The sequence below is a fragment of the Rattus norvegicus genome, chromosome 18, assembly GCF_036323735.1.
Source record: "Rattus norvegicus strain BN/NHsdMcwi chromosome 18, GRCr8, whole genome shotgun sequence".
Taxonomy (NCBI): domain Eukaryota; kingdom Metazoa; phylum Chordata; class Mammalia; order Rodentia; family Muridae; genus Rattus; species Rattus norvegicus.
Genome location: NC_086036.1, coordinates 58,455,605 through 58,480,049, shown reverse-complemented (window position 1 = coordinate 58,480,049; position 24,445 = coordinate 58,455,605). Strand labels below are relative to the sequence as shown.

General features: G+C 44.7%; 1 protein-coding gene across 1 annotated transcript in view; it reads left to right on the top strand.

The window, feature by feature from the left end:
* Positions 1–3,480: 3,480 nt before the first annotated feature.
* Positions 3,481–24,445, top strand: part of Spink13 (serine peptidase inhibitor Kazal type 13) — a 141,424-nt gene continuing 120,459 nt past the window's right edge. The window contains exon 1 of the mRNA NM_001109539.1: positions 3,481–3,641. The gene's annotated coding sequence lies outside the window, so the exon portion shown is untranslated. The remainder of the gene's footprint in view (positions 3,642–24,445) is intronic.

Here is a 24,445-nt window from a genome sequence, read left to right as displayed (position 1 = left end):
TACTATCAAAGCAGACCACTGTGACTGTCTCTGGGCTTGTAAGAAGAGATTGTCATGAAGATTTTTAACTAAGGCATCAGCACTTACCTCTGTGTCTTTTACATGCTGTCCCCCATCCCCCGTGGGCTGTGTTTATGTTTTCTTTTCCTTGAAGAACAACAGGGCACCTGTGGTGAGAAAAGCCTTTGCCTCCTCATGTTCCCTAGGTGCTTGGAGGATAAAGCACAGACCACTGCAGACATCGAGGAAGGGGGGGGGGGGTCTATAGCCATGCTTGCCTCGGTCTTCATACTGTCCTTCGCATTGGAAGTATGAAACAAACAGACCATGGGCATGAACCTGACAAGAAGAGCATACCATTAACCTTCAAGAAATGCTGTGTCCCCTGGTTGATCAAAATGTGTGATATCTCCCTTGTGGCACACACTGGTGCAGGTGTGAAAACCTCTCTTGTCATGTAGAAAAGCCACATGCAGGAAGAGGGTGGCAGTACTGTGTGACAATAGACTTCCCACACATCCTCTGTCACGATTTTCCTCTTCTGATTAAAAGTGAAGCCCTTGAAACTCCAGGGCAGAAAGTGATGGTAAGAGGAAAAGAAGAATGGAGGGTCGAGCCATTGACCTGTTCAGAGAAGAGCCTCTGAACAGCAACTCACCAACCAGCAACTCACACTAATTATCCACCCTGGAGGCCAGCAAGCTGTACTCTGGGCAGACCATCAGAAATTAAAGACACAAATGTTAGGGACAATGCTCTGGTGTTGTCCTCTTTAGAGGAGCATGAACAGATATTCCTTCCTATGCCCCAGTGTAGACACTGAAACCGCTGCCATTTTCTATCCTTGGTGAAGTATCATGAGATAGCCCATGCAGCATGATAGCCCATGCAGAAAGGTTCTGCTATGTTTGTTGAATAAATTAGTGACCTTTAGACTAGCACCTTTATTGACAATACGGAAGATTGTGACTAATTATCTTATGATCAATCTACCTTGCTTACTATATATTAAATGCGTGTTAAAATTGAGCCAGATATTCCTTTTCCTGTGGATCATTTCTTATAAAATATTTAGCTAAGGGTGTTGCTATTATTTTAATTGGCATGAACATCTATCTATCTATCTATCTATCTATCTATCTATCTATCTTTCTCTCTGTCTCTCTCTGTCTCTCTGTCTCTGTCTCTGTCTCTGTCTCTGTCTCTCTCTCTCTCTCTCTCTCTGTGTGTGTGTGTGTGTGTGTGTGTGTATGTGTGTACATGCATGCATTTGTCTTCCTACTACCTCTCAAGTAGATGGAAGAGTAAACGTTTTTTTGGGACTTGGTTGTCTCTGCCTCATGGCCTCACAATCATGTGGTGGCCTCCTGGGAAACCCACTCTTAGTCACTGTCTTTGATGCTCCAGCAGTTCACAAATCATGAGCCTTTCTTGGTTTTGGCTTTAAGGCAGCTTCACTTAATATTCAACATATGAATCTTGTGCTGAGTAATCGTATTGGTTGTGAAGTCTCTGTCCTAATCCCTTGAGGTTCCCCTCTTTCATGAAGGCTCTATTTACAGAAAAAGTCACATTTAAGTTCCCACAGCACATTGTTTTTTTAAATTAATTAATTATTTTGTTTACTTATATCCCAAATATTGTCCCCAGACACCCTTACAGTGTTCTTCCCCCTACACCCTTCACCTATGAGAGGGTGGCTCTCGTGGGTATCCCCCCACCCTGCAGCATCACATCTCTACAGGATTAGGTGCACCACCTCCCACTGAGGCCAGACAAGGCAGGCCTCTGCTACATAAGTGTTGCGGGCCTCGACCAGCCTGTGTATTGTCTTTAATTAGTAGCTTAGTCACTGGGGGCTCTGAGGGGTCCAGGTTAGTTGACACTGTTGATCTTCCTATGGGGTTGCCGTCCTCTTCAGCTCAGTCCTTCCCACAACTCTTTCATAGGGCTCCCCAATCTCTGTCCAATGCTTGGCTCTGAGCATCTGCATCTGTCTCAGTCAGCTGCTGGTAGAGCCTCTCAGAGGCCTGCTAGGTAGGCTCCTTCCTGTCTGCAAGCACGATGCAGCATCAGTAATCATGTCAGGAGTTGAGCACATCGTTTTTAAGACAAGTTCAAAGATATTCATTCCTCAACATCCTCTCTTAATGATGAATAAGTAAACAATTATTTTGAAATGGATGGTAAGTGGATGGAAGGAAAGAAGATATATATATATATGTATATGAACTGATAGACAAATACATTGTGGGTAGGCGGTAGATAAATGTTTTAGATACACAGATACACAGATGCATAGATACACAGTTGGTACTTGGGAGGATAGAGAGATGGATAGAATTTAAACAAATGGTTGCTGGTGGATAGAAGACTACAGAGTTGAATTCCGATATCTGTTGGCCTATATATCTATTCATCCAAAAAAAATCCCATAATTCTTATGGGTTTTGTCCTAGTTAATTTACTGGTGTTGCAAAGAGGCACCACTACCAAAGCAACTTATAAAAGAAAGATTTTATTGGGCGCCTGCTTATAATTTTAGAGGGTTAGTCCACAATGACCACAGTAGGAAGCATGGCAGCAAGCAGGCAGACATGGTGCTGGGGCAGTGGCTGAGAACTTATGTGTTGTGACAGCAATCACTAGGCAGAGAGAGGAGGGGGGAGGGAGAGAGGAGGGAGAGAGAGGGAGGAAGAGAGAGGGAGGGAGGGGGAGTGAAAGGGAGAAGTAACTAGGATGGTGAGGGCTTTCAAAACTTCAAAGCCCACACCCAGGGACCTACCTCCTCCAATGAGAGCACACTTCTGAGTCATTTCCAATGGGTTCCACCAGCCAGAAACAAAACATTCAGCTCTATGGGAGCCATTCTTATTCGAACCACCTCAAGCCTCTAGTAGTGTGTCTCAGAAGTTTAGAGCTTGGAAAAGTGGCCTTTCAATTACCAGCCATGTTCTCCTGCCAACATTCCAAAATCCTTATTGAGTCAGTTCAACTCTCTAGGCAAGAGCTAAACCATTTTCTTATAAATATGTAACTATTTTCTTATAAATATGTAATTATTAGAAAAAAATAAATTATGGAAGGGTCTTATGCAATATTTGTCTTCTTCGTTTAGAAAAATCCAAAATTTTTATTTCGAAATCTAGTTTTCGTTTTACAACCGTGTTGTTTGAGGTGATATTTTCACAGAAAGTTCAACTGTTTTCTTTATATTTTCCCTCTGTCATATCATAGGCATCTTGCTGGCTTTTCTATTGTATAAACATCGTCTGCTTCACGCCCTTCGTGACTGGCTCGTGATTGGTTTAGAGAGCATGTGCCTGCACCGAGCAAGCAGCAGCCGAGGTTAGAATGACATTTGTTCATGCCGGCAGCAAGCCCAGCAAGTTGGCAGGGGCCCCTCTGCAATAAAATATTAATAATAATAAAAAACAGCCTTTTTATCATCTGAGGTATTTGTAGCAGATTCTCTGAGTAACTTTCTTCATTCCCTCATTCATTCATGTTGTGTGGAATATATTGGATTCCATCTTCTCACAGCCCTGTGGGGAGACATTGTGATGGCTTCCCTCCAGCAAGCCTTGGCAGTCTCCAGCTATACACTGTTACTTGATTAAGGATTTGGCGTGGAAGCTAAGGTAAGTCTTTTTATGGCTTTATCCAAAATGGGATTCCTAATGAATGACATACTCCCTAAAGAATGTTTCCAGCGTGGCTGTCCTAAAGCATTTTGGGGGGTAGAAATTTCACATTTTGCCCACTTATTTTATTCAGTGGGTTTACAGAATACCCCAGGACTTCCTGAGACTTTGGCCTCCTAGATGGGAGGATGGTAAGGAGCCTAGAAGTTCTCTGACAAGCAGAGAGAAGTGCTGTAGGCATATAGCAACAGATTAGAGAACAAGGAATGTAAGGAACGGAACTTCTATCATCTTCTATTCCTTTCTTCTTCATCATCCCACCCTGATTTTAGTATCAGCTAGAATGATGAGAAGACTATAGGAAAACTGATGCAAACATCTCTGGTATGGCCGTAAGGAAAACCAAAGACCCCTAAGGGAAGTGGAGAGATTATAGTGATGGAAAACGTACTTGAGTTGTCTGGCAGGATGTAATCATTGTAGGGACTAGGCCATTCCAAGCGGCTGTTGTCATTCAGTGGCTTGAGTCAGGTTCACTCCTTACAGAACTTTTCCTGGGAAGTCACTTCTGGCCGATCCAGCAATACCAGCTTCCATTCTTGGCTTGAGAGTCAAATCAACTGCTGCAATTTTCCTTCCAAACCTACCTTCCTTCACATTGTCCAAAATATCTCCCCAGCTCCACAAGATCCCAGCTCCCAGCAGTCAGGCGCTAGCAATATGGGATGCCATCTTTATGGCTGAGGATTATGTTTCCTTCTACAGATGAAGTTTTGGTGGGGACATCTGGGATGAATTTGCCTACAACAGCAGAGTGCTCAAAGGCATTTATTTCAGAGGAGCTACGAAGCCCTCAATACAGAATATTTCTGAGTGGATATATATTTATCAGCTTTAAGTTTCTGCAATGAGATGCACAAGGCTAATGAACTTATAAAAGGAAAATGTTCCCTTAGCTCACAGGTTTGCAGGTACCAATAACATGGCACTGGAAATGGTCCTCTGGCTGTACGAACATGGTAGTGGGTTTGTACATGTCTGGAAGAGCTTTGTGATGTTTATCGTGGACTGTCAACTGGACTGGATTGAGATATGCTAAATAGTAAGACATACCTGTACCTGTGAGAGTGTTTACAGAGATGATTACACCACAAGGGCTCTGTCCTAATCATTTGCTTAATTCATTGATAGATTCAAAATCCAAATAGACTATTGGTAGGTGATGGAACTATGGAGGGTGGGGCTTCTTTGTAGCATCACCAAGATGTGTTCTTAGAAATCAGACTTGTGTTAAAACCCTTCTTGTTACTTCTTTACATTTTCTGACTGCCAGGAAGTGAAAACTTGGCTTTACCGCAGCCTCTGCCAAGATGTTCTGCTCTACCACGGCTTCGAAACAATGGAGCCAGCTGACCATGGGTTGACACATCTTTAATTGTGAGTCTTTCCTTAAGTTGTTTATCTTAGGCATTTGCCACAACCATGAAGGGCCCAGCAAATGTAGCCTTACATTATCCAGTAGAGGGCTAGGAAAGAAAGGGAGGGAGGGAAGGAAGAGCAGAGGAAGTGGGGAAGGAGGGAGGGAGGGAGGGAGGGAGGGAGGAAGAAAGAGAGGAGAGAAGACAGGGAAGGGAGAGAGAGAGATAGAGAGAGAGGGAGAGAGAGAGAGAGAGAGAGAGAGAGAGAGAGAGAGAGAATGAATGAATGAATGAATTAGGGTCTTACAATATCTCTCTTCATAGTCACTGTCTCTCCTTTGCCAAATGGAGCCACACAGAGGCCCTTAAAAGAGCCAGTCCCTCCCTCTCCTCACATAGCCCAGGGATGAGCATTCAGGAATACTGGGGGGGCAGGAATAGGACTTGGCTTCCTTTGCCTATAGTTCTAATAATTCCACAGGCTCTTCTATATCTTTCCCAGCTTTGGTTTGATATACCAGCAACTATATCGTCTCGGCAGGGAGAAGAGAGACCCGGGTCAGGGAGACTAGGACTTATGGTGTCAGACAGTTTTGATGAACAAGTCGGAGTCTGCGTAGTGTTATATGATGTCAGCTCAAGTTAAATCATGTGGGTGGATGGATGGAAGGCGAGAGGTGAGTCTTATGTGTAGACCTCACACGCTGGAGCATGGGATGAGGACCATCCTATCCTATCTCATCTAGGGGCTTGATGCTCTCTACTTACCAGGTTCTTTCAAACTCCAATCTTCCTTATTTAGCGTTGTCTACTCTGCAGAAACTTCTCCTTTTCCATTTCGATGGAGCTTTCCATCATGAAAGCGCCAACATATTGAAGACTTTGGGAAACTCTGGGTATAAGACATGGGAATGTTTAGACACATACACCAAATAACAAAAGAAAACATTGTAATTATTAAGCTGTGGGTAACCAGTCCTGCAGTGGGCAGAGAGGGGTTCTAGATGAGGGAGAAGGAGTCTGGGTTCTCTCTCTCTCTCTCTCTCTCTCTCTCTCTCTCTCTCTCTCTCTCTCTCTCTCTCTCTTCTTTGTGACTAGCTGGGAACATGTGGCAGCTCTGGGCCATTTCCCCTTTGCTACTCCATCTCCATCCCCCAACCCTGTTCTCTTTCACAGCACAAGCCATTGGACAGCCACTTTGCCAACCTGTTTAAGTGAGCCGTAGATATCAAAGACCAGGGCACAGCCTTGCAAGGAAAGGCTTTAGCCAGAGTGTGCCTAGGGCGGAGAGACAGAGCTAAATGACTGGACATTAGCAAGCAGACTGTGTTCAGGGAGCTCCAAAGCATTCTGTGCAAAGTCAGCCTCCTTAGGGCTATGACTTGAGCCTCAAAGACTTTCTCAGGACCTTTCTACAATGTTCTCAACTCTCCAATTCAAACTGACTTCGACTTATTGGCAACTTTTACTTAAGGAGAAAAAGGAAATGCTAATTAGCCTTTTAACTCTGATGCCCATAACCGTGGCTCCAGTTGGCCTACTGCCTTGTCCTGTTGGCCCTGCTGAATTGGAGACTCCAAGAGTGGAGGGAGTCTAGACTTCATGTCAGTCAGTCACTTCCTATAGACTGACAAACCACAGCCTGCCTCTAGGGACAAAGGATTTTGCCCCTAGGACTCCCCCTCCCCCGAGACAGGGTGGGGTATCTTTAGATCCTGTCTCCCACTGCACCTTTCTTAGCCGCATCCCTTTCATTTTGCCTATGTTGTTATATGGTCACAGTGGTCCCCTTTGGGTGAGTCTTTTCCTGTAGTGTGGACCGCACTCAGCCCCGAGGTCACCCATATTCTCTGCATACAGTTTAATGATGAGTCTTGACGGGAAGATGCTGCGGTTTGCAAAACCTCACCCGCAGCAGCTCTGCCCTTCTTGGAAAACCTTCTCCCCCAGCCCTTAAAAGTGTCCGGTGATGGTGCCCAGATGCTCCGAACGAACGCAGCCCAGACTTTGAGCCCTTGAGGCTGAGCAGCAAGTCGTGCTGGCCTCTAATGAGGCCAGGCAGCCCGGGACAGAACTGTCTTTGCAGAATTGCCTGGAGCCTGAAGAGAGTCGCTGGAATTCAGACACGTGACACAGCACTAGGGAGCTGATTGGAACGGGGTGTCCATGTGGTTCACAGAAAAATATGTGTAGGAAAACAGTGTTTGGAAGTTCCCCGGAGGGGTAAACAAGCCAGGAGAAATCAAACACAGCAATCCAGGGGCGCTTCCCAGGAAAAGCCGCTGGGTGCACATTCTTCTCCATGTTTTTTCCTATTCTGCACTTAGCAGTTTACCCGCCAGAGGCTGGGCAGGTCTCCACACTGACTAAATAGCAAGTTCCCGACGGTAGTTTACACGGAGTTTAATCTTTTCAAGTAATCTTATTTTTAATAGCATATTTGATTAATTCACTAGGAACTTCATACATGCTCGCAGTGTAGCTCTTTCCTCCTTCGCCTCCTCACAGATCCACCCCTCCCAACTTCTCGTCCTTCATTTTGTTTTTAATAATCGGCTGAGTCCGATGTTTGCTGTTTATATGCTCACAGGTATGGGACCATCCACTGGAGCAGCCAACCTACCAGAGGACCAGTCCTCGTGAGAAGACTGACTCTCAGTATTTCCTCAGTTAGGGGTGGGAGCTGATGATCCCCTCCCCCATCCATGCTGACTTGATCTTGGGCAGGTCTTACTTAACCAGGCAACCAGAGTAACTGTGTTCCTGTCCCAGGTCCCCAAGCCTTTGCAGGGAAGGAAGCACAGATGTCCAGATCGTGCCACAGGTACACTCTGCACTCTAACCAGTTGTGAGCGTCTATGTAAACCACCATCCAACAGCACACAGCACGAAGAAACTTTTCTAAAGAGATTTGGGTCTTGTGCTAATCGACCGGTATAGGAGACACAGGTTAGATAGAGCACAGTTTGACATGTAGAGTCCATTTAGCAGAATAAAAACAATAGGTCCATTCCTGGGGCCTACGGACTTCCAAGAAATTTGTCCTTGGCTAGATTTATAGCGCCACATATCTGATTCCTCCTGCAGAATAGGCCTTAAATTCAAGCAGAAACCGGTTGCTACCTCTCTAACCTTGGCACCACTACTGCAGGCATGTACATATCCTGTCATGTGGGTCATTATTATAATTCACAGGATTCACAACCGAATTAGACTCTTGACTCCATCCCCACCCACCTACGCACACCCAGTGCTACTGTGAAAGTTAGCCAGGAGGAGGAGGCTTCCTACTTCCTAATCGATAATGAATTTATTTCCTCTTTTCCTGTGACTAGAGTGTGTGGTGTCTTTGGTGATAGGGTCTTCCCATCAAGTTCTGATGAGTTTAATTTATTGTTAAACTAAGCTAGCTGGATGTGATGCCAAAAACTTGGAAGCTCAGCATTCAATCAGTAGACAGGAGAGCTGGGTCATGAGTTTGAGGTAACCTGAACTACATAGTAAATTCAAGTTCAGCTTAGTCTACACAGTAAGACCCTGGTTTGAAAAAGGAGCCCCCCTAAAAAAATACCAAAATACCTAAGCTACTAACAATCTGACAAATTATGACATTTAAAATTGCCAGAAGAAACATCAAACAAACAAAAATAGACCAGTAGATAGACAAAAAAAAAAAAACTTCCACAGTCTCCCAAACCAGATTCACCAGCTGAGTGCCAAGTGTTCAGTATGAACCTTTGGGAGGCATTTTATATTCAAACTGCAATAGAAGCCTAGCATCTTTTATTCTTCTTCAATGCTACTGCAGCCTGTTCAAACTCTCACCAGTACACCCTAAGATCATGACATAGTGCCCAGCTGCCGGGGATAGGGCTTGGGTGTAAGCAGTATAGGCTAGCTAGTCCTCCATCCCAGGTCCCCCTGCTTCTTAACTGAATACACAATGTATTCAACCAGCTCCTGTTCCTCTTGCTATAGCTCAGAGCTTCTCATACTCCCATGGTGACTCGACCTGATGGACTGTGTCTCCTCCGACTGCAAGCCAAGAATAAAACCATCCTCCTCAAAGCTGCTTCCGCCAGTCAGTCCATTAGCCACGGTAACCAGGAAAGGAAGTAAGACAATTTCAAGTGGAGGTTATAAAAAGTCAAGCTACATTTTTCCCTGAAGGGGAATAGACCCAGGTTCCTGATCCCTAAGCTTGTGTGTCATTTCTTAGGCCAGCTGACCACCACCCAGCTCCAAGCTTTTCGAAGTAAGTCCTTGAGGTAATTTGAGCAAGAAGGACTTTCCAAGAGACCCTAAAGGGTTCCTTCTAGAGAGTTATCTGCCTGTTGTAATTTTCCTTGTACAACCATTCTATTTTGACTAGAGTAATTCTATGGGATGCTGGGAGATATAGACTCTCCTGGGTAAATCGCTTGCCCAGAAAAGACTCCAGAGGTTCTATTACTACGAGAATAAAACCATCATGGACTCTGGGGGAATGACCGGAAGTCTCTGCCATGCTCTCTTACTTCACATAAGTAGAAATGATGAGGTCAAATTAGTCCAGCCTCTTTGCATAGAGATGGAGACTGGCTCCTTCCTGGGAAACACTCGCTGCTGGTGTTTCTCAGGCTAATTTCAAATGCACTAATCATTGGACTAGATCTCTATGGCTCTGGCAGCAGACACTGAAGCGCTGCTCTGGTCTCATTTGGCTTTCCCGTCAGCTGAGCTATTTCTGTTGCAGCCGAGATAAGGGTAGCCATGGTCACTTGTCCCAGGTATCCTAAGTCACACTTGACCGAACCAGTGGCATAGCTTTTTGCCTTGCTTTTTCAGGGTCTTTTAGAGAACAGATACTCTTCATGAGGACTTAATCATAAGTTGTGAGGACTGTGAGGAAATGATCCCCGCCCCATTTCTATGTATTGTTTAGACATAGACGCATGTTGGCTCAGTGTCGGCGCTGGAAAGCTCCATGCATTTGGGGTTACTATTTGGCAGTGATTGCCCTTGGCAGCTCTAAATTGAGACAGAGCATCTCCTTGGTTGAGTAAGAGTTATTTTCTCCCTTTCCAGTGGTAAATGCTTTTCTCCTTTTTTTCCAGTGGCATGCTTTTTGGGGGGCTTTGATTCCCTTCTGTTAATCCTCAATTTCTTATCAAGTCTTGTTAGACACTATACCCCATAGTTAGACACCAAGGGCAGCATCACACCAGCCCCACAGAGCACGGTAGCGTCACAGCACTGAAGACTTTGCACCCAAGTAGGAGTGAATCTGGAAGATACTAGTCTGTGAGCTCAGCTGATAGGCATTCCATGCCTACCTGATACGATAAAGGCTCCCACCAGAAGTTCCGAAGCCTCCAAATCCCAGGAAGTCCAGCAGGAGCCTGTTTATTCTCTCCCATCGCTTGCAACAGCTGAGTGCTGTCCTTCCCTCTGGACAACTCCCTCCACAATCTCTTCAGTTCTACAGTCAGTAGTGGATTTCATTAAACAAAATTCTACCTTAATGGCAATAACCACCCTGATGGGTTACTGACCTTTCTTCTGTTGCGTTTCCTCATAGCCATATCTTCCCTGTGGATTGCCCTCCAGGGCACACTCTCCGTGTTCACAAAGGACTCCATTCTAGGACCCACTTTAATTCCGTGAGATCCACTCCCACCTTGGGTTATTTTTGTTTGTTTGTTTGTTTATTTTGTTTTGTTTTTTTTGAGTTTGCCGGCTTGGTTGTTGGTTGCATTGGTTTCCATGTCTATGTGATTCATCAGGAGATATTAGAGAAATGTGTCAGATGTTAGAAATACACTGTGAACTTTCAACACACACACATACACACACACACAGGCACACATATATAGACACACATGGACACACACATGGACACACACACTTGCACACTTGTATATATACACACACAGAGACACACATGCATACACCCAGGCTCCTGGTAGACAGACTCTGCCACGGACCCTTTGAGAAGGTAATAAGCATGTTTCCAAGATGCTAAAGTAGGAGCCCTAGAGGGAGAGATGGAGAAGATGAGATTTCGTGGCTAACTGGATTCATTTTTTATTTTTAAGGGCTGTCACTTCATAAATACGATTTCATAAGAGTAAATGTTACTGATATCATTCATCCTGATTACTATGCATTCACTGTTAGTGGAGCTTCTTACGAAACCATCAATGTGTTTGTATTAGTTGATTCTGTCTGTTCTGTGATAATACAGTTGATCCTGCCTATTACTCAGACTTTGGGACTTACCCAGGATTTCACAGCTCATAAATGACAGAGCATGATCTCAGCCCAGCCTTATCTTGCTCACAGGCTCTGCTCTAATCTCTTAGCTTTTTTATTTTTTATTTGGATGCATTGGGCCCACTTGCTCTATTGGAGAATCACTGGCTCATGAAGACAAGGGCCCAGATCAGTTCTGGCTGAGCATAATACATCTTTTCTCTTCCATTGCTCTCCTCTCTGATCAACAGCTATGGCTAATGAGTCATCTCTGGTAATGAGACAAACCGTGTACTACTCTTTACTCTTAACCAGTGCCCAGTTTAAGCATGCAGAGGATTTAAAATAATATTTCATTATCGTTGTCTTTGTTTTTGCACTATTCATGTTAGAACATCAGTGCTCCTATCTGACCAGCAATCCCAACCCTGTATGTGTAAGGATGGCAGACCTACTCCGTATGCTACATGCCTAACTGTACTTTTCATGGACTTTGCCAAATTATTTGTCTCTCATAGTTATTTGTGCCTAGGCTCCTAGGTGCAAGGTTACATTGACACTAGTTATGATTTTTCCACAATCCAGAGTCCCAGGAGATTGGAGACACAGCTGTTTTGTTATGGAATGCCTTTTGCAGTCACGCATCCTGCCTCCTGTCCTCCTTGCATGTGGTCTATTAGGCTGACATTCCTGTATTAATACATTTTCTGTTGCTATAACAAAGCAGCCTGAAGCTGAGTACCTTTATAAAGAGGAAAGGTTTATTTATCTCATAAATGAGAGTTCATGATCAAGTGCCCCCTCAGATCAGCTTCCAGCAAGGCATCCCTGGCTGGGTCACAAATGGGAGAAAATGGTAAGTGACTTGCAGAAGATGTCACAGGCTTCATCTTACAAAAATCCATTCTTAAAAGAACTAGTTCATCCCAGGAGAAAAATATGAAACCTTGCCCTATTCTACACATCTAAGAATGCTAGCCCTCCCCAGACTCCACACCTTGAAATAAAAGTCTCCATCTTTTAAAGTCCCTCCAACTTCTAACAAGGTCACCAAGCTGCCAGCTCATGAGCCCTTGGAGGACATACTCAAACCTCCCCAAACCATAGCAACCCAAGAAGGCCATTCTGAGATAAGCTGACTGCTGGTCACCAGTGTGGATCAACTTCTGGGCAAGAGCTCATGCTGTGCCTTTTGAAATTGCCATTCAGGGTTAAGCGCAGAGCTAAAGCTTTGGTCACATTTCTACACTGTGTTTTACAGGAAACTAAAACAGTGGGGAAAAGGGAAGGCAGAGCCTGTCTTCTGGAGTAGCAGCTAAGGCACAGGGCATGGAAGTACAAGATTAGCAGCAAGAATGCGGATTTGAATCTGCATACTCTCAACTCCCTTCTCTCCACAGAAAGAAGAAAATAGAAGCGCTGGCCAGGTTTTGTGAAATACAGCACGCACACAGAGATGTCAGGACGGATCTTACTGGAGATGAATATCTAAGCAACAGTTCAAACGCTATTGACTTAACAGGAACCAACTGTGCTTTTTATGAACAAACCTAAATCAGAACAGAAACTTCAGGGCTAACTTTGAAAAGAGGCCCCCAGACCTCTTTCTGTGACTGAGCCCCCCACGCTTCTGCATGTGTAGCCTGCCTGGCCAGTTCCTTTCTGTGAAGTCTGTTTGTTCCACAATGCAGCAGCAATCACTGAGTGACAGGCTTGAGTCAGAGGAGTCCCAAAGTGCTTTGGTGACCCATCCCCCCCCACCCCAGCCCTCCAGCCCTCACCCCCTCCCACCGCCCTGCCCCGCTCCCATTCCTCTAGGAAAAGTATATCTTCATTTCCACAGTTCCTTAGACAGGAGAGGTGGGTCCAAGTTACAGGCACTGGCCCGGTTAGGGTGTATGTGATTATGTGTCCTCCAACAGGCATGAACTCAGATCCCTCCAGGACCAGCATCTGGGCCCCAATAACAGCAAATGAAGGTAGTGAACATGGAGGGCTGTGACCCTGGCATGGCTTTGAAGAATGACTACTTATAATGGGGCTGGGGGAGAGTGGCAGTGGAGGAGGCTCCCTTGAGAGAGGTACAGCCCCAGATCTTATTTCCTCTGGGATTGTCTGAAAGATCTGTAGAAAATTCGATCACAGGGTCATACAGGAGTGAGCCAGGGGTTGAGACCATTCTAGGGTAAAAAAGAACATCCCTTAAGATGGACTAGAAGACCAGATGGACAAAAGTGCTCTCTTCGACCAGATCTCCATGTGATGCCAGGACCCTAGGGCCATCCTGACTGGACCGGAGCTCTGCCTGCTGTGGGGGTGGGGAAGGTTGCTTCTTACCAAACAATCTGACTGTTGCCAGATGTGGGCTGCTGGCCAGCTTTTACATAATTCAGGCCTTTCTTTTCTCCACACGGTCCAACTTAAAGGAGCCTCAGAAGTTGGGCTTTAATCTTCATTCCGAGCCCTCCCTACCTCCTTTCATGCTTTTCCTCTCCGTGGCCACAAACCCTCTCACCCAGATGCGTGCTGGACCTTTATTGTTGCGTGCTGCTCATATGGCTGGAAACAAAAGCCACACATTTCCTTTATGTTTGCTACAACCTAAAATAAAAATAACCCCAAGCATCTGCCCTCAGCCGCTGGGTACCAGAGACTGCTTTCCTAAGGATTCCATCTCTAAACACCCATCACAGAAGCTTGTGATGTGAGCAGGAGGAAGCCCTGCCCATCATGGGAGAAGCAGGTCACGGTTTGGTCCTGTCAGCAAAAGCAGTCTCCTTCTAAATTAAAGTTGTTCTTGTCATAAGAGGAGAGTCAAGCACCACAGAAGTGGGGGAGGGGCGGGTGGGTCTGATTATGCAGGTACTAAATTCTGGGATTTTTTTTTTTTTTGGTTTTTTTTTTTTTGGAGCTGGGGACCGAACCCAGGGCCTTGTGCTTCCTAGGCCAGTGCTCTACCAGTGAGCTAAATACCCAACCCCTAAATTCTGGGATTTTAAATTCATTCTGTGGTCTTGTTTTTTGTTTGTTTGTTTGTTTATTTGGGTGTTTTGTTTTGTTTTTGTTTGTTTTAAATCAGGACTCAAGCCAGTCTTGCCTTATCATGTGGACCTCATCGAAAGGAAGAATCCGCCTCACTTGGCTTTGGGACACTTATATTTGCAAAACACGGATGCTGAGGGACCACTATGGGTAGTCTCTCCCAAGTCTAGCTAGACTTCTCATTGAGAAAGAATAAAGAAGGAAGCACATTCCTATTGAGAAGAGTCCTTCATAAAATAGGACAGCGCACAGTGCGTACACAATAGGACAGCGCACAGTGCGTACACAATAGGACAGCGCACAGTGCGTACACAATAGGACAGCGCACAGTGCGTACACAATAGGACAGCGCACAGTGCGTACACAATAGGACAGCGCACAGTGCGTACACAATAGGACAGCGCACAGTGCGTACACAATAGGACAGCGCACAGTGTGTACACTGCTGGTCTCAGACATGTTCCATCTATATGGGAAAAGATTTAAAAAAAAAAGGAGGACTGAGTTCAGGCTTAAACTAGATAGGTAAACTTCCACTGTGGTCCCTTCCATCCCATATAAAAGTTTTCATTAGGGGATCAAGCCAGTCAACATTCTAGCATGGGTGGGGCTGGCAAGGTTCCACCCCAAACCCCCTAATTAAGGAGCTATTGGCAATTGGTGATTGTCTAGGGAGAGGCACCCTTCTTTGGGAATATGGTCACTGGTAAGTTGTCCTTGCTCCAACTGGTGGCCTCACACTACCACACACAGGTACACTAGTTGGACTCACTGGATTATAGAGAAGCAAAGAGAACATCGTTTGAAAGTAGAGGGGGTGTTGAGAGAGTTTGAAGGAAACCCCAGCGGCAGAAGGGGGTGAATATGGTGCAAATTATTTTATACATAAATGAAATTCTCAGTGAAGAAAGTCAAAGTCTTTATAACCCATCTCCCTAGTGTTATATTTGAATTTGAAATGTTCCCCCATAGGCTTTTCCGTTTAAGGGCTTGATCCTCAGCCAAACACACTGTTTGGGGACAATATAGAACCTTCAGGACATAAAGCCTATCCCAGTTAGCTTTAACATCAACTTGTCACAGTCTAGAGTCATCCAAGCCTCCCCTGAAGAGCTGCCTGTATGAGATTAGCCTGTGAGTATGGCTGTGGGGGAGTTGTCCTGATTGTGAATTGATATAGGAGACCCCTGCCCACTGTGGGCGGCATCATTCCTATGCAGGTGGTACCCTGATAAGTACAAGCTGGCCTGTGAGCCAGCCAGCAAGCTGCATCCTGCTGGTTCCTGTTATGCTTTTCTGGCTGTCAAGTGACTTCCTTGGTTGAAGGCCATGCTGTGTGAAATAGCAAACAAGCCTGCCTTTCACTTATTACCTTGACTTCCTTTCTTCAACCTTGAAGTAAACTCTTCCCTTGCTAAGTTTTATCACAGCAACAGAAACAAAACTGGAATGACCTAACTAGGAGGAAGTGAGCTGCTGGGTAGGTGTGCACCAGGCTTTCCCTGCCATGATAGACTGTGTTCCCTAAGACCACGAGCTAAAATTAATTTCTTGCTTTAAGTTGCTTCAATCACAGCTATCTGTCACAGCAACAAGAAAAACCAATACATTTAGCATGTATAAGCTATATATATTTTCAAGTTATCTTACTCTAGATAAATAATTGGGTTGATAAATCATTGTGACTGCTCCTCAGTATAACAGATATTAAAACTCTCTCCTTTCTTTTTTTAAGTCTTATTTTATTTTATGATTATGAATGTTTTTGCTTGTATGTATCCCTATGAACCACTTGTATGGCTGTTGCCCAAGGGAGGCCAGAAAAGGTCACTGGATCCTGTGGAACTAGAGTACAGATGGTTGGGTATTGAGGATCGAACCCTGGTCCTATGGAAGAGTGGGCAATGCTCTTAACCACTGAGCTACCTTCCACACCCTCTGAGGCTGAAACTGAGGCTGTTCAGACAACATGAGTCTTGCTCTGCATTTGTAAACTGTGCACCAGATGCTTGGCTTCTCTGGTGAGTGGAAAAGCAGGTAGAAGGGTACCCACAACCCCAGACCTCATATAAGCCCGCACAAGAAGGCTGGAGGCTGCCCCATCTTAGTCCATTTTAGGCTTCTAATAACACAATGCCACAGGCTGTGGAACTTACAAGTAAGACGGTTGTTTTGGCTCACAGTTCTGGTTCAAGGTCAAATGTCTGGATGTGCTGGTAGGGTCCCAAGGCAGTACATAGGGTACATGGAGAAGGGGGATGTGTGTGTGTGTGTGTGTGTGTGTGTGTGTGTGTGTGCGCGCGCGCGCGCGTGTGTGCGTCCTCCAATGCTAGCAAACACTTTGCCAATGAGGCATATCCTTTACCCTTTTATTAGAAAAGATTCAATTGACGAGGTCGGGAAGATGGTTGGAATTCCTAGGGCTCAATGACTACCCAGCCTGACCTACTCCATCAGTTCTAGTCCAGTAAGAGGTTGTACCTGAATGACACCTGAGAAATGACATCTGAGGTTTCCCCCTGACTTCCATACTCCATTGCACATATTTGCATGTGCCTCATACACTCGTGCCTTTTGCACTTGAGCAAAAACATGCATGTGCATTCTATCATGGGGCTCTACCTTGACCACTGTAATCCTAACCATCCCCACCTCTACATACCACTCCCAGGTGCTGTCTTTTCCTTTTGAACATTTCGTAACTGAGCTTGAAGTGCAGCATGAGTCTCGAAGGGAGCAGCGTATATTTAACCACAGCAGCCCCACCATAGGTGCCCAGCTCGATAGAGCAGCTCTTAGATGGTTCCTGGTGGAACGTGTTTATATCTCAAATGAGCCCATCATCAGCATCAATCAGAGAACAAAACTAAACGGGAAAACGACTTTATGACTTTGTACAAAAGCCTGCCCACAGGCCTCCCTGCCAGATATTTCCTCAGCTGCGTTTGAACTGTTTACAGATCCAAATGCAGCTCAGATAGAATAAATGGGGTGAACAAGCCCTGTGATGGGCTGTTTCCCACGCTTTCACTGACCCCTGCAGTAGGGGTAGCTGTTTCCTGTCTATGAATGGATGAGAGAACAGGGGCCTTGGTTGGTCCTTGCATCACACTTGTCTTTCATCCCTGTGCCACATCGAGCTGCATTTCCCATCTCTGAACCTCGGAGACACAACATCAGTCAAACTTGAACATCGTCAGACTCATTCCCATCTCATAGGTGGTTAAGGAATGGTGATTTTTTCTATCTTCTTGGACATAGGGGAATGTTGTGCCTTCTTCAAACAAGGGTTATAACTAAGTTTGTTTTACCCAGAAAACTAGTAGTTCCTAACTATACATAAGAGATTTTCCTAAAACGTGTGTGTGTGTGTGTGTGTGTGTGTGTGTGTGTGTGTGTGTGTGTGTGTATGAATGTGCGCTGGTATGCAAGTGTGTGTATGTCTCTCTCTCTCTCTCTCTCTCTCTATATATATATATATATATATATATATATATACATATATATATATATATATATATATATACTGACTGTGGGTCTCAGTACAGCCTGCAGCAGACATCCTGTAGCAAGGCTTCTCATAGCTCACTGCTAGTTTGGCAGCGAGACGCACATGTGAAATCTGGGCAAACCCCTGAACAAGCAGTTACCCTTATAAGTCCATAGCTTTTAGAAAAATAAATCTGATATCAGAGTACTTCACTAGCGCTTGCCTGAAGCTTATCAGAGTGGACTGGAGGCTATTTTCCTGATTGACAGCTAGTTCCCGGTCTTTGAAAATGGGTCTATTCCTCATGCATGGTACCCATTCACCCTCTCAAGTGGAAGAAAAGATGCTGTGAGAGAAGCTCAATTCCAACCGAAACTGAGACCAGGCTGGACCTTAATAATCAAGCTAGAGCCGGAGCTCCTTAGGGTCCTCTATCGCCTCAGATTATTTATAACCTTGAGCTATGGATTTTTCTAAGTGAAAGAGACAGGAACAGAAGAAGCAAACACTTGTGTGGTTTTGTCTGGTATGATTGCTCCTGGCTTTCTATGCCAGGAAAGGCACCTTGTCTGACTTTGGTTAGGCCAGTCTCGTGCACCTCAAGCCTGTGGCAGCTCCCCAGGTCCCCTGAGTATCAGAAGCATTCCCTCATCAGCAGCTTGCCAAATGACAAGTGACTGATCAGACACATAAGGTTTACATTTCCCTGAGAAAAATAGGTCCTTGAGACAAGGAGGGACAAGGTGCGTAGGAAAACACGTCATGGATTCTGTCAAGGACTGGGAGGGCAAGAAGTACTTCGGCTAGTGTCTGATTAAAGTGTATGATTAAAGTCAATGGGGAACAGCCTAATCCAGAGAGGATAACAGAGGGAACAGACCCATCAGGAATGAAGGGGTCACTCCTCCAAGAGAAGAGCTAAGACCTGCTGTAGTTCTTGCTGAGGGTGGAGAAAATGCAGAATGGGTAGTAGAGGAAGGAACTTATAAGTGCCAGATAGGCCATGTGACCAGTTGCAGAAATGAAAATTATATAGTATGACATGAGTGTTTCTATAGTATTTTGTTAAGAATATATTTGTATAGATATTTGGTTTTTTCCAGTATCTTTATCATGTGCTGTAATATCAATTAAGGGAATTTCCATGCTTATCATATTTAAGTTTGAGATATTAAAAGAATGTTACCCAAGGGACATTGCCACTGATTCTAAATTTATAATGTGTTTTCAGTTGTACATGATATTATTTAGGCATAATTATGACCTGGCTAAACATATAATGCATTTGGTTTTTTTTGTTTTTTGTTTTTTGTTTTTTTTTTTTTTTGGTTTGTTTGTTTTTTTATTAACTTGAGTATTTCTTATTTACATTTCAAACGTTATTCCCTTTCCTGGTTTCCGGGCAAACATCCCCCTAACCCCTACCCCTACCCCTCTATATGGGTGTTCCCCTCCCCATCCTACCCCCATTACTGCCCTCCCCCCAACAATTACATTCACTCGGGGTTCAGTCTTGGCAGGACCAAGGGCTTCCCCTTCCACTGGTGCTCTTACTGGGCCATTCATTGCTACCTATGAGGTCAGAGTCCAGGGTCAGTCCATGTATAGTCTTTGGGTAGTGGCTTAGTCCCTGGAAGCTCTGGTTGGTTGGCATTGCTCGTATGGGGTCTCAAACCCCTTCAAGCTCTTTCAGTCCTTTCTCTGATTCCTTCAACGGGGGTCCCATTCTCAGTTCAGTGGTTTGCCTATATATTTGCTGTATTCTGGCTGTGTCTCTCAGGAGAGATCTACATCCGGTTCCTGTTGGCCTGCACTTCTTTGCTTCATCCATCTTGTCTAATTGGATGGCTGTATATGTATGGGCCACATGTGGGACAGGTCCTGAATGGGTGTTCCTTCAGTCTCTGTTTTAATCTTTGCCTCTCTATTCCCTGCCAAGGGTATTCTTGTTCCCCTTCTAAAGAAGGAGTGAAGCATCCACATTTTGGTCATCCGTCTTGAGTTTCATGTGTTCTGTGCATCTAGGGAAATTCAAGCATTTGGGCTCATATAATGCATTTGTAATTGTACATGGGATAGTTATGTTCCATTTAGGCATTATTATGACCTGGTATTGTTTTCACTTGGTAGTTAATCATGACACAAGGAGATAAGATTGTGCATTAAGTTTGTAAGGGTTGGCTTTGTGATAGCTGCTCTTGGTTGTCAACTTCAATCCATCTAGAATGAGCTACACTCCAGAATTAAAGGGTATACTTATGAGGTTTTCCTTTGGTTTGAAGTGGATGAATCCACTTCTAGTCTGGACCTTTGAGATAGGAAGATACGTGCCTTTGATCTGGATCTCGAGGCTGGAAGACCCGCCTTTTATCAGGGCCACACTTTCTGCTGGAAGTCTATAGAAGGCCATGGAAGGCGGAAGCTTCTGCTCTTCATCTGCTTGTCCTTGCTTCAAGTTCATTTCTTCACTAGCATTATACATATGAAATATATATGAAATGCTAGAATTCAGGTATGCAGTGTACAGGGCATAACTGTGTCAACCTACATCCCCTATCTGCTTCTTTCTTCCCCCTTTCAACATTCTGAGTCAAATAATCTCAAATGGATCAAAATACATGGCATAAATATATAAAATTTTCAATGAGTAAATAAAAATGGTTAATGATAAAAGTATCAGCTGGGATAATCAAGGCAAAAGGGTTTGGCTTTAGGGTGGTTCAAAAAATGCTTGAAGGGGCTTGGACACAGCTCGGTCAGTAAAACCTTTGCTTTACAAGTGTGGAGATTTGAGTGCAGACATTTAGGATGAAGTGAAAAGCTGAGAGTCGTGGAACAAGTTTGTAATCACAGCCTGAGAGAGACGCGAGGCAAAGATAAGTGAATCTCTTGCTCAGCTGTCGTAGACAACTTGGGAAAGTTCCAGGTCAACAGAACGATCTCTCTCAAGCAAAAGGTGGGGAGCACTTGAGAAATGACACCTGAGCTGGTTCTCTGACCTCCACACGCAGGCGCACACACCTTTGCACGCAGGCACACGGTACTTTAAGAAAATCTATGTCTCTCTGAAGATTCTGATTTAACCACACCCATGTTAACCAACTTCCTAAAAGTCTGGGATCCAAGTGGATGGAAAAATAGCTTAAAAGCTGAAGTCTATCAAGTGATGGAGCCACAGCCCCGCCAGGAGGCCCCACTCTCCCCACTGGTGTCCTCCAGACCAGCTCCAAAGAGTGTCTAGGCACAGGGCACCATCTGGACAGTGAGTTTCCTTCTTGGCAGTTAGTAGAGCACTGCAGGAGGACCCTGTGGAACAGTCTGGATTTGTAGGCAAGCCACAAGCCACAAAGACTCTCTGACTGGCTTTCTCAGGTACTTAAGACTTGAGACTCCCCAGCAGAACATCTTTGTTTACTATTGGCTCTATCATGGCTCTGCGACAATCCCAACCTCTTGCCACCTCTCTTGCCCTTCTTTAGAAGCCCTTTGCTTCACCCTGTTTCCTATTTCTTGGGGTGTCTCTCCCTGTTGTGTTCCCATGTCTCTTGCCTCCATCACTCCTTTTCTCGCTCTTGGCTCCTCTGTGTTCAGCGCACAAGGCTATGCTCCCATCTCTGAGATGGACTAAGCACAACAGAAGCTGGCAGCAGCATCCACACCTCTCCACCAGGGACCAGGAAGGCTTCTTGGGATCATGGCTTCTCGGAATCAGGAATTTTCACCATTAGCAAAGGATCTCCATTAGGGTAGCATCCATGGGGGAAAGACTAGCCTCCTAGAGTTCTCTGGGGACAGCCAGCCCTAGCTAGGCCTCAGAACAGCTTGTAATATCTGCAGAACACACTTTGCTTCTAACACAGATCTTTCCATCAGCCTGGCTCACTTTTCTCTTGGGTCAGAAGGAGAAGGGCCACAGGGTGGTTAGACTCCCAAAAGGGCCCTGGTTGCCAGTCAAAATTCTCTACTTAAGGCCCTGCCAACAGGGCCTACACTCAGGTTTCCAGCCTGAGTCTCTCCCCCTCTCCCTCCTGACTTCTACTTCCCCTCTACTCTCTGTGGGGAAGGTTTTGCTTCCCTAAACATTGTCTGAGCCTGTGTTCTGGTGTCATAACAGAATGTCCGAGACTGGGTAATTTATAAGCAGTGGGAGCTTGTCCTGTGGTGCTGCCATCTAATGAGACATCATCCCACAGCGAAGGAGGAAGGGCACGGAAGCAAAGGGATCCCTCAAAGCTAAGCTTGCTTTTTTGTAACAAAGCCATTTGCTCTTGCACTTCCACAATAACAATAGTCCTAATCACAGATTAAGTTGTTGTACTATATGGAGAGACGTTGTTACAGAGGGGATTAAGTTTCCAGTCCATGAAGCTTGGGGAGGGGGGCCTATTAAAACCACAGCATAGCTGAATCTCTCGATCTCTCATTGTTTCATGAATTTTTGTGTGGAGGGGGTGGGCGGGGGTAGAGAGCAATGCAAATCAGCTCTCTCTGAGAGATTTGGCCACAAGCACTATACTCAATTTTTGTTATGTGAGTGTGTATGTCTATGTGAGTATATGTCACATGTGTATGTGGAGGCCAGAAGAAGGCCTTTAATACTCTAGAACTGGATGTCACAGGTAGTTGTGAGCCACGATGGGCTCATTGTTAACACATCATAATGTAGCCTGTGCTAATGGATGTAGGGCCCTTATCTTGTCCCATACAATTCTAAATTTCTGCAGCTTGATGTTGGTGTCACTTTTCATTACTATGAGTAAATTGCACATATTAATGAAGTTCAGTGTGACATCTTAGTACATGCATATATTTCAGGTACCAATCAAATGCATCCTCTCTTTAGCCAGCCCTTCTTTGAACCCCAATCTCTAGTACTTGCTAGTCAATGTCCGGCTTCCTCTGATTCCCACTGTCTCCCTGTCTCTGTTACTATGTCTTCCTCTCTCTCTGTCTGCCTCTCTTTCTCCTTTCTCTTGCTCACCACTACCTACTTGCACTTGTTTCCCCTGCCTGTCACCTAACCTGAATTCATGTATCCTTTCCACGATCATAGACACAGGCTTGTACACATAGTTTATAAATAGTTTAGCTTTTATTTCCAGCAAGGATCAGAATTTTCAGATGGGAAAATTTGGCATAAATCTAAGAGAAATACTTTATGTACATCATGGTGGCAACTGGTTAACGAAAATATATTACAGCTGGTGGTGTGTGTGTGTCGCCTTTAACCTCAGCACTCAGAAGACAGAGGCAGCCAGATCTCTGTGAGTTTGTGAGGTCAATGTCATCTATGTAATCATTTCTGAGACAGCCAGAGCTACATAATAAAGACCGTTTTTAAAAAATCTTTTAAAAATTATTACAACTGTAAAATCTGACAAAGCCAATTTGTACTCTCCCTACAAAAAAGGATATGTCTGTTAAATAATGTATATAATTAATGTGGCCAATCCACAATATCTACATATTTCAGAGCATTCTACTTAATATGTCCAAGTTTATCTGTGTTTAGATAGATGGTTGTAAGATATAAGCAACAAAGAAGCACTTAAGTTCCTAGTCTAAAAAACACTTAAAGCCTGGGACGACAATCGGAAAATAATGAGTTATTTCTTCATCTCAATAATCAGAAAGAAAGGGTGTTCTCCAAGCCTGAAATTGAGGCGAGGAAGGTAGCTCAGATGCAAAATGTTCACTCAGCACACACACACACACACACACACACACACACACACACACACACACACACACACACACACCAATTCTCTGGACAAGAAGGGTAGACAGAATCCTGGAAGATTATAGGAACCATTAAGCTTTATAGCCTAAAGACCTTGAATCCATTGATTTGCAAGAACAGGACTAAAGCAAAGTTTCTCTCCTTCCTGCTGGGAACATCACAGAAGCAGCAAGTGAGAAAATTCAATTCAGAAGCAAGTGAGAAACTTCAGGAGGGGGAAAAATGTCTTTCTCTTCCTCTCAATGCAATAACCTTAAATTCCCAGAAGGACACAAACCATATGCTGGTGTTATGAATAAATTACGAAAAGCGTCTGAGGCTAAGTGTTTAATTATGCTTGGCGTGGCTACACCTTTTTACTCTTAAGACAGGAAATCCCAGACTATTAACAGGATTCAACCTTGGCAGACCAAATACAGCCTTCCCGACTGCCTCTTCCAGACAGTCAGCGCCAATGAGCTCTCTGGGACAACAGTAGTGCCTGAGGCCAGAACTTATCATGTCAGTCCCTATGGTTGGAGGCCAAGTGGACACCCCTAGAGTATTGACGGAGAAAAAAGAAAGATCACATGAGCTTCAAGGCAGGGCCCCCAACATCTGCTTCTGAGTGTCAGTCAGCTTTCTGTTTCTGTAACGCACCCTTGAGATAATATATACAAAGAAAGGGTTTATTATGACTCAAGAGTTATTATGACTTACAGGATTTAGAAGTGTGGTCAGGTGGCCCCATTGCTTTGGGCTTGGAGTGAGGCAGAACGACACTCTGAGAGAATAGGGCAAGGGAAACCCATTCACCTCATCACCAGAACTAAAGAGGGCATGAGGAGGAGATGGCCCTCCCTGCGAGCCCCATCGAGGGAATAGCTCAAGATTATTC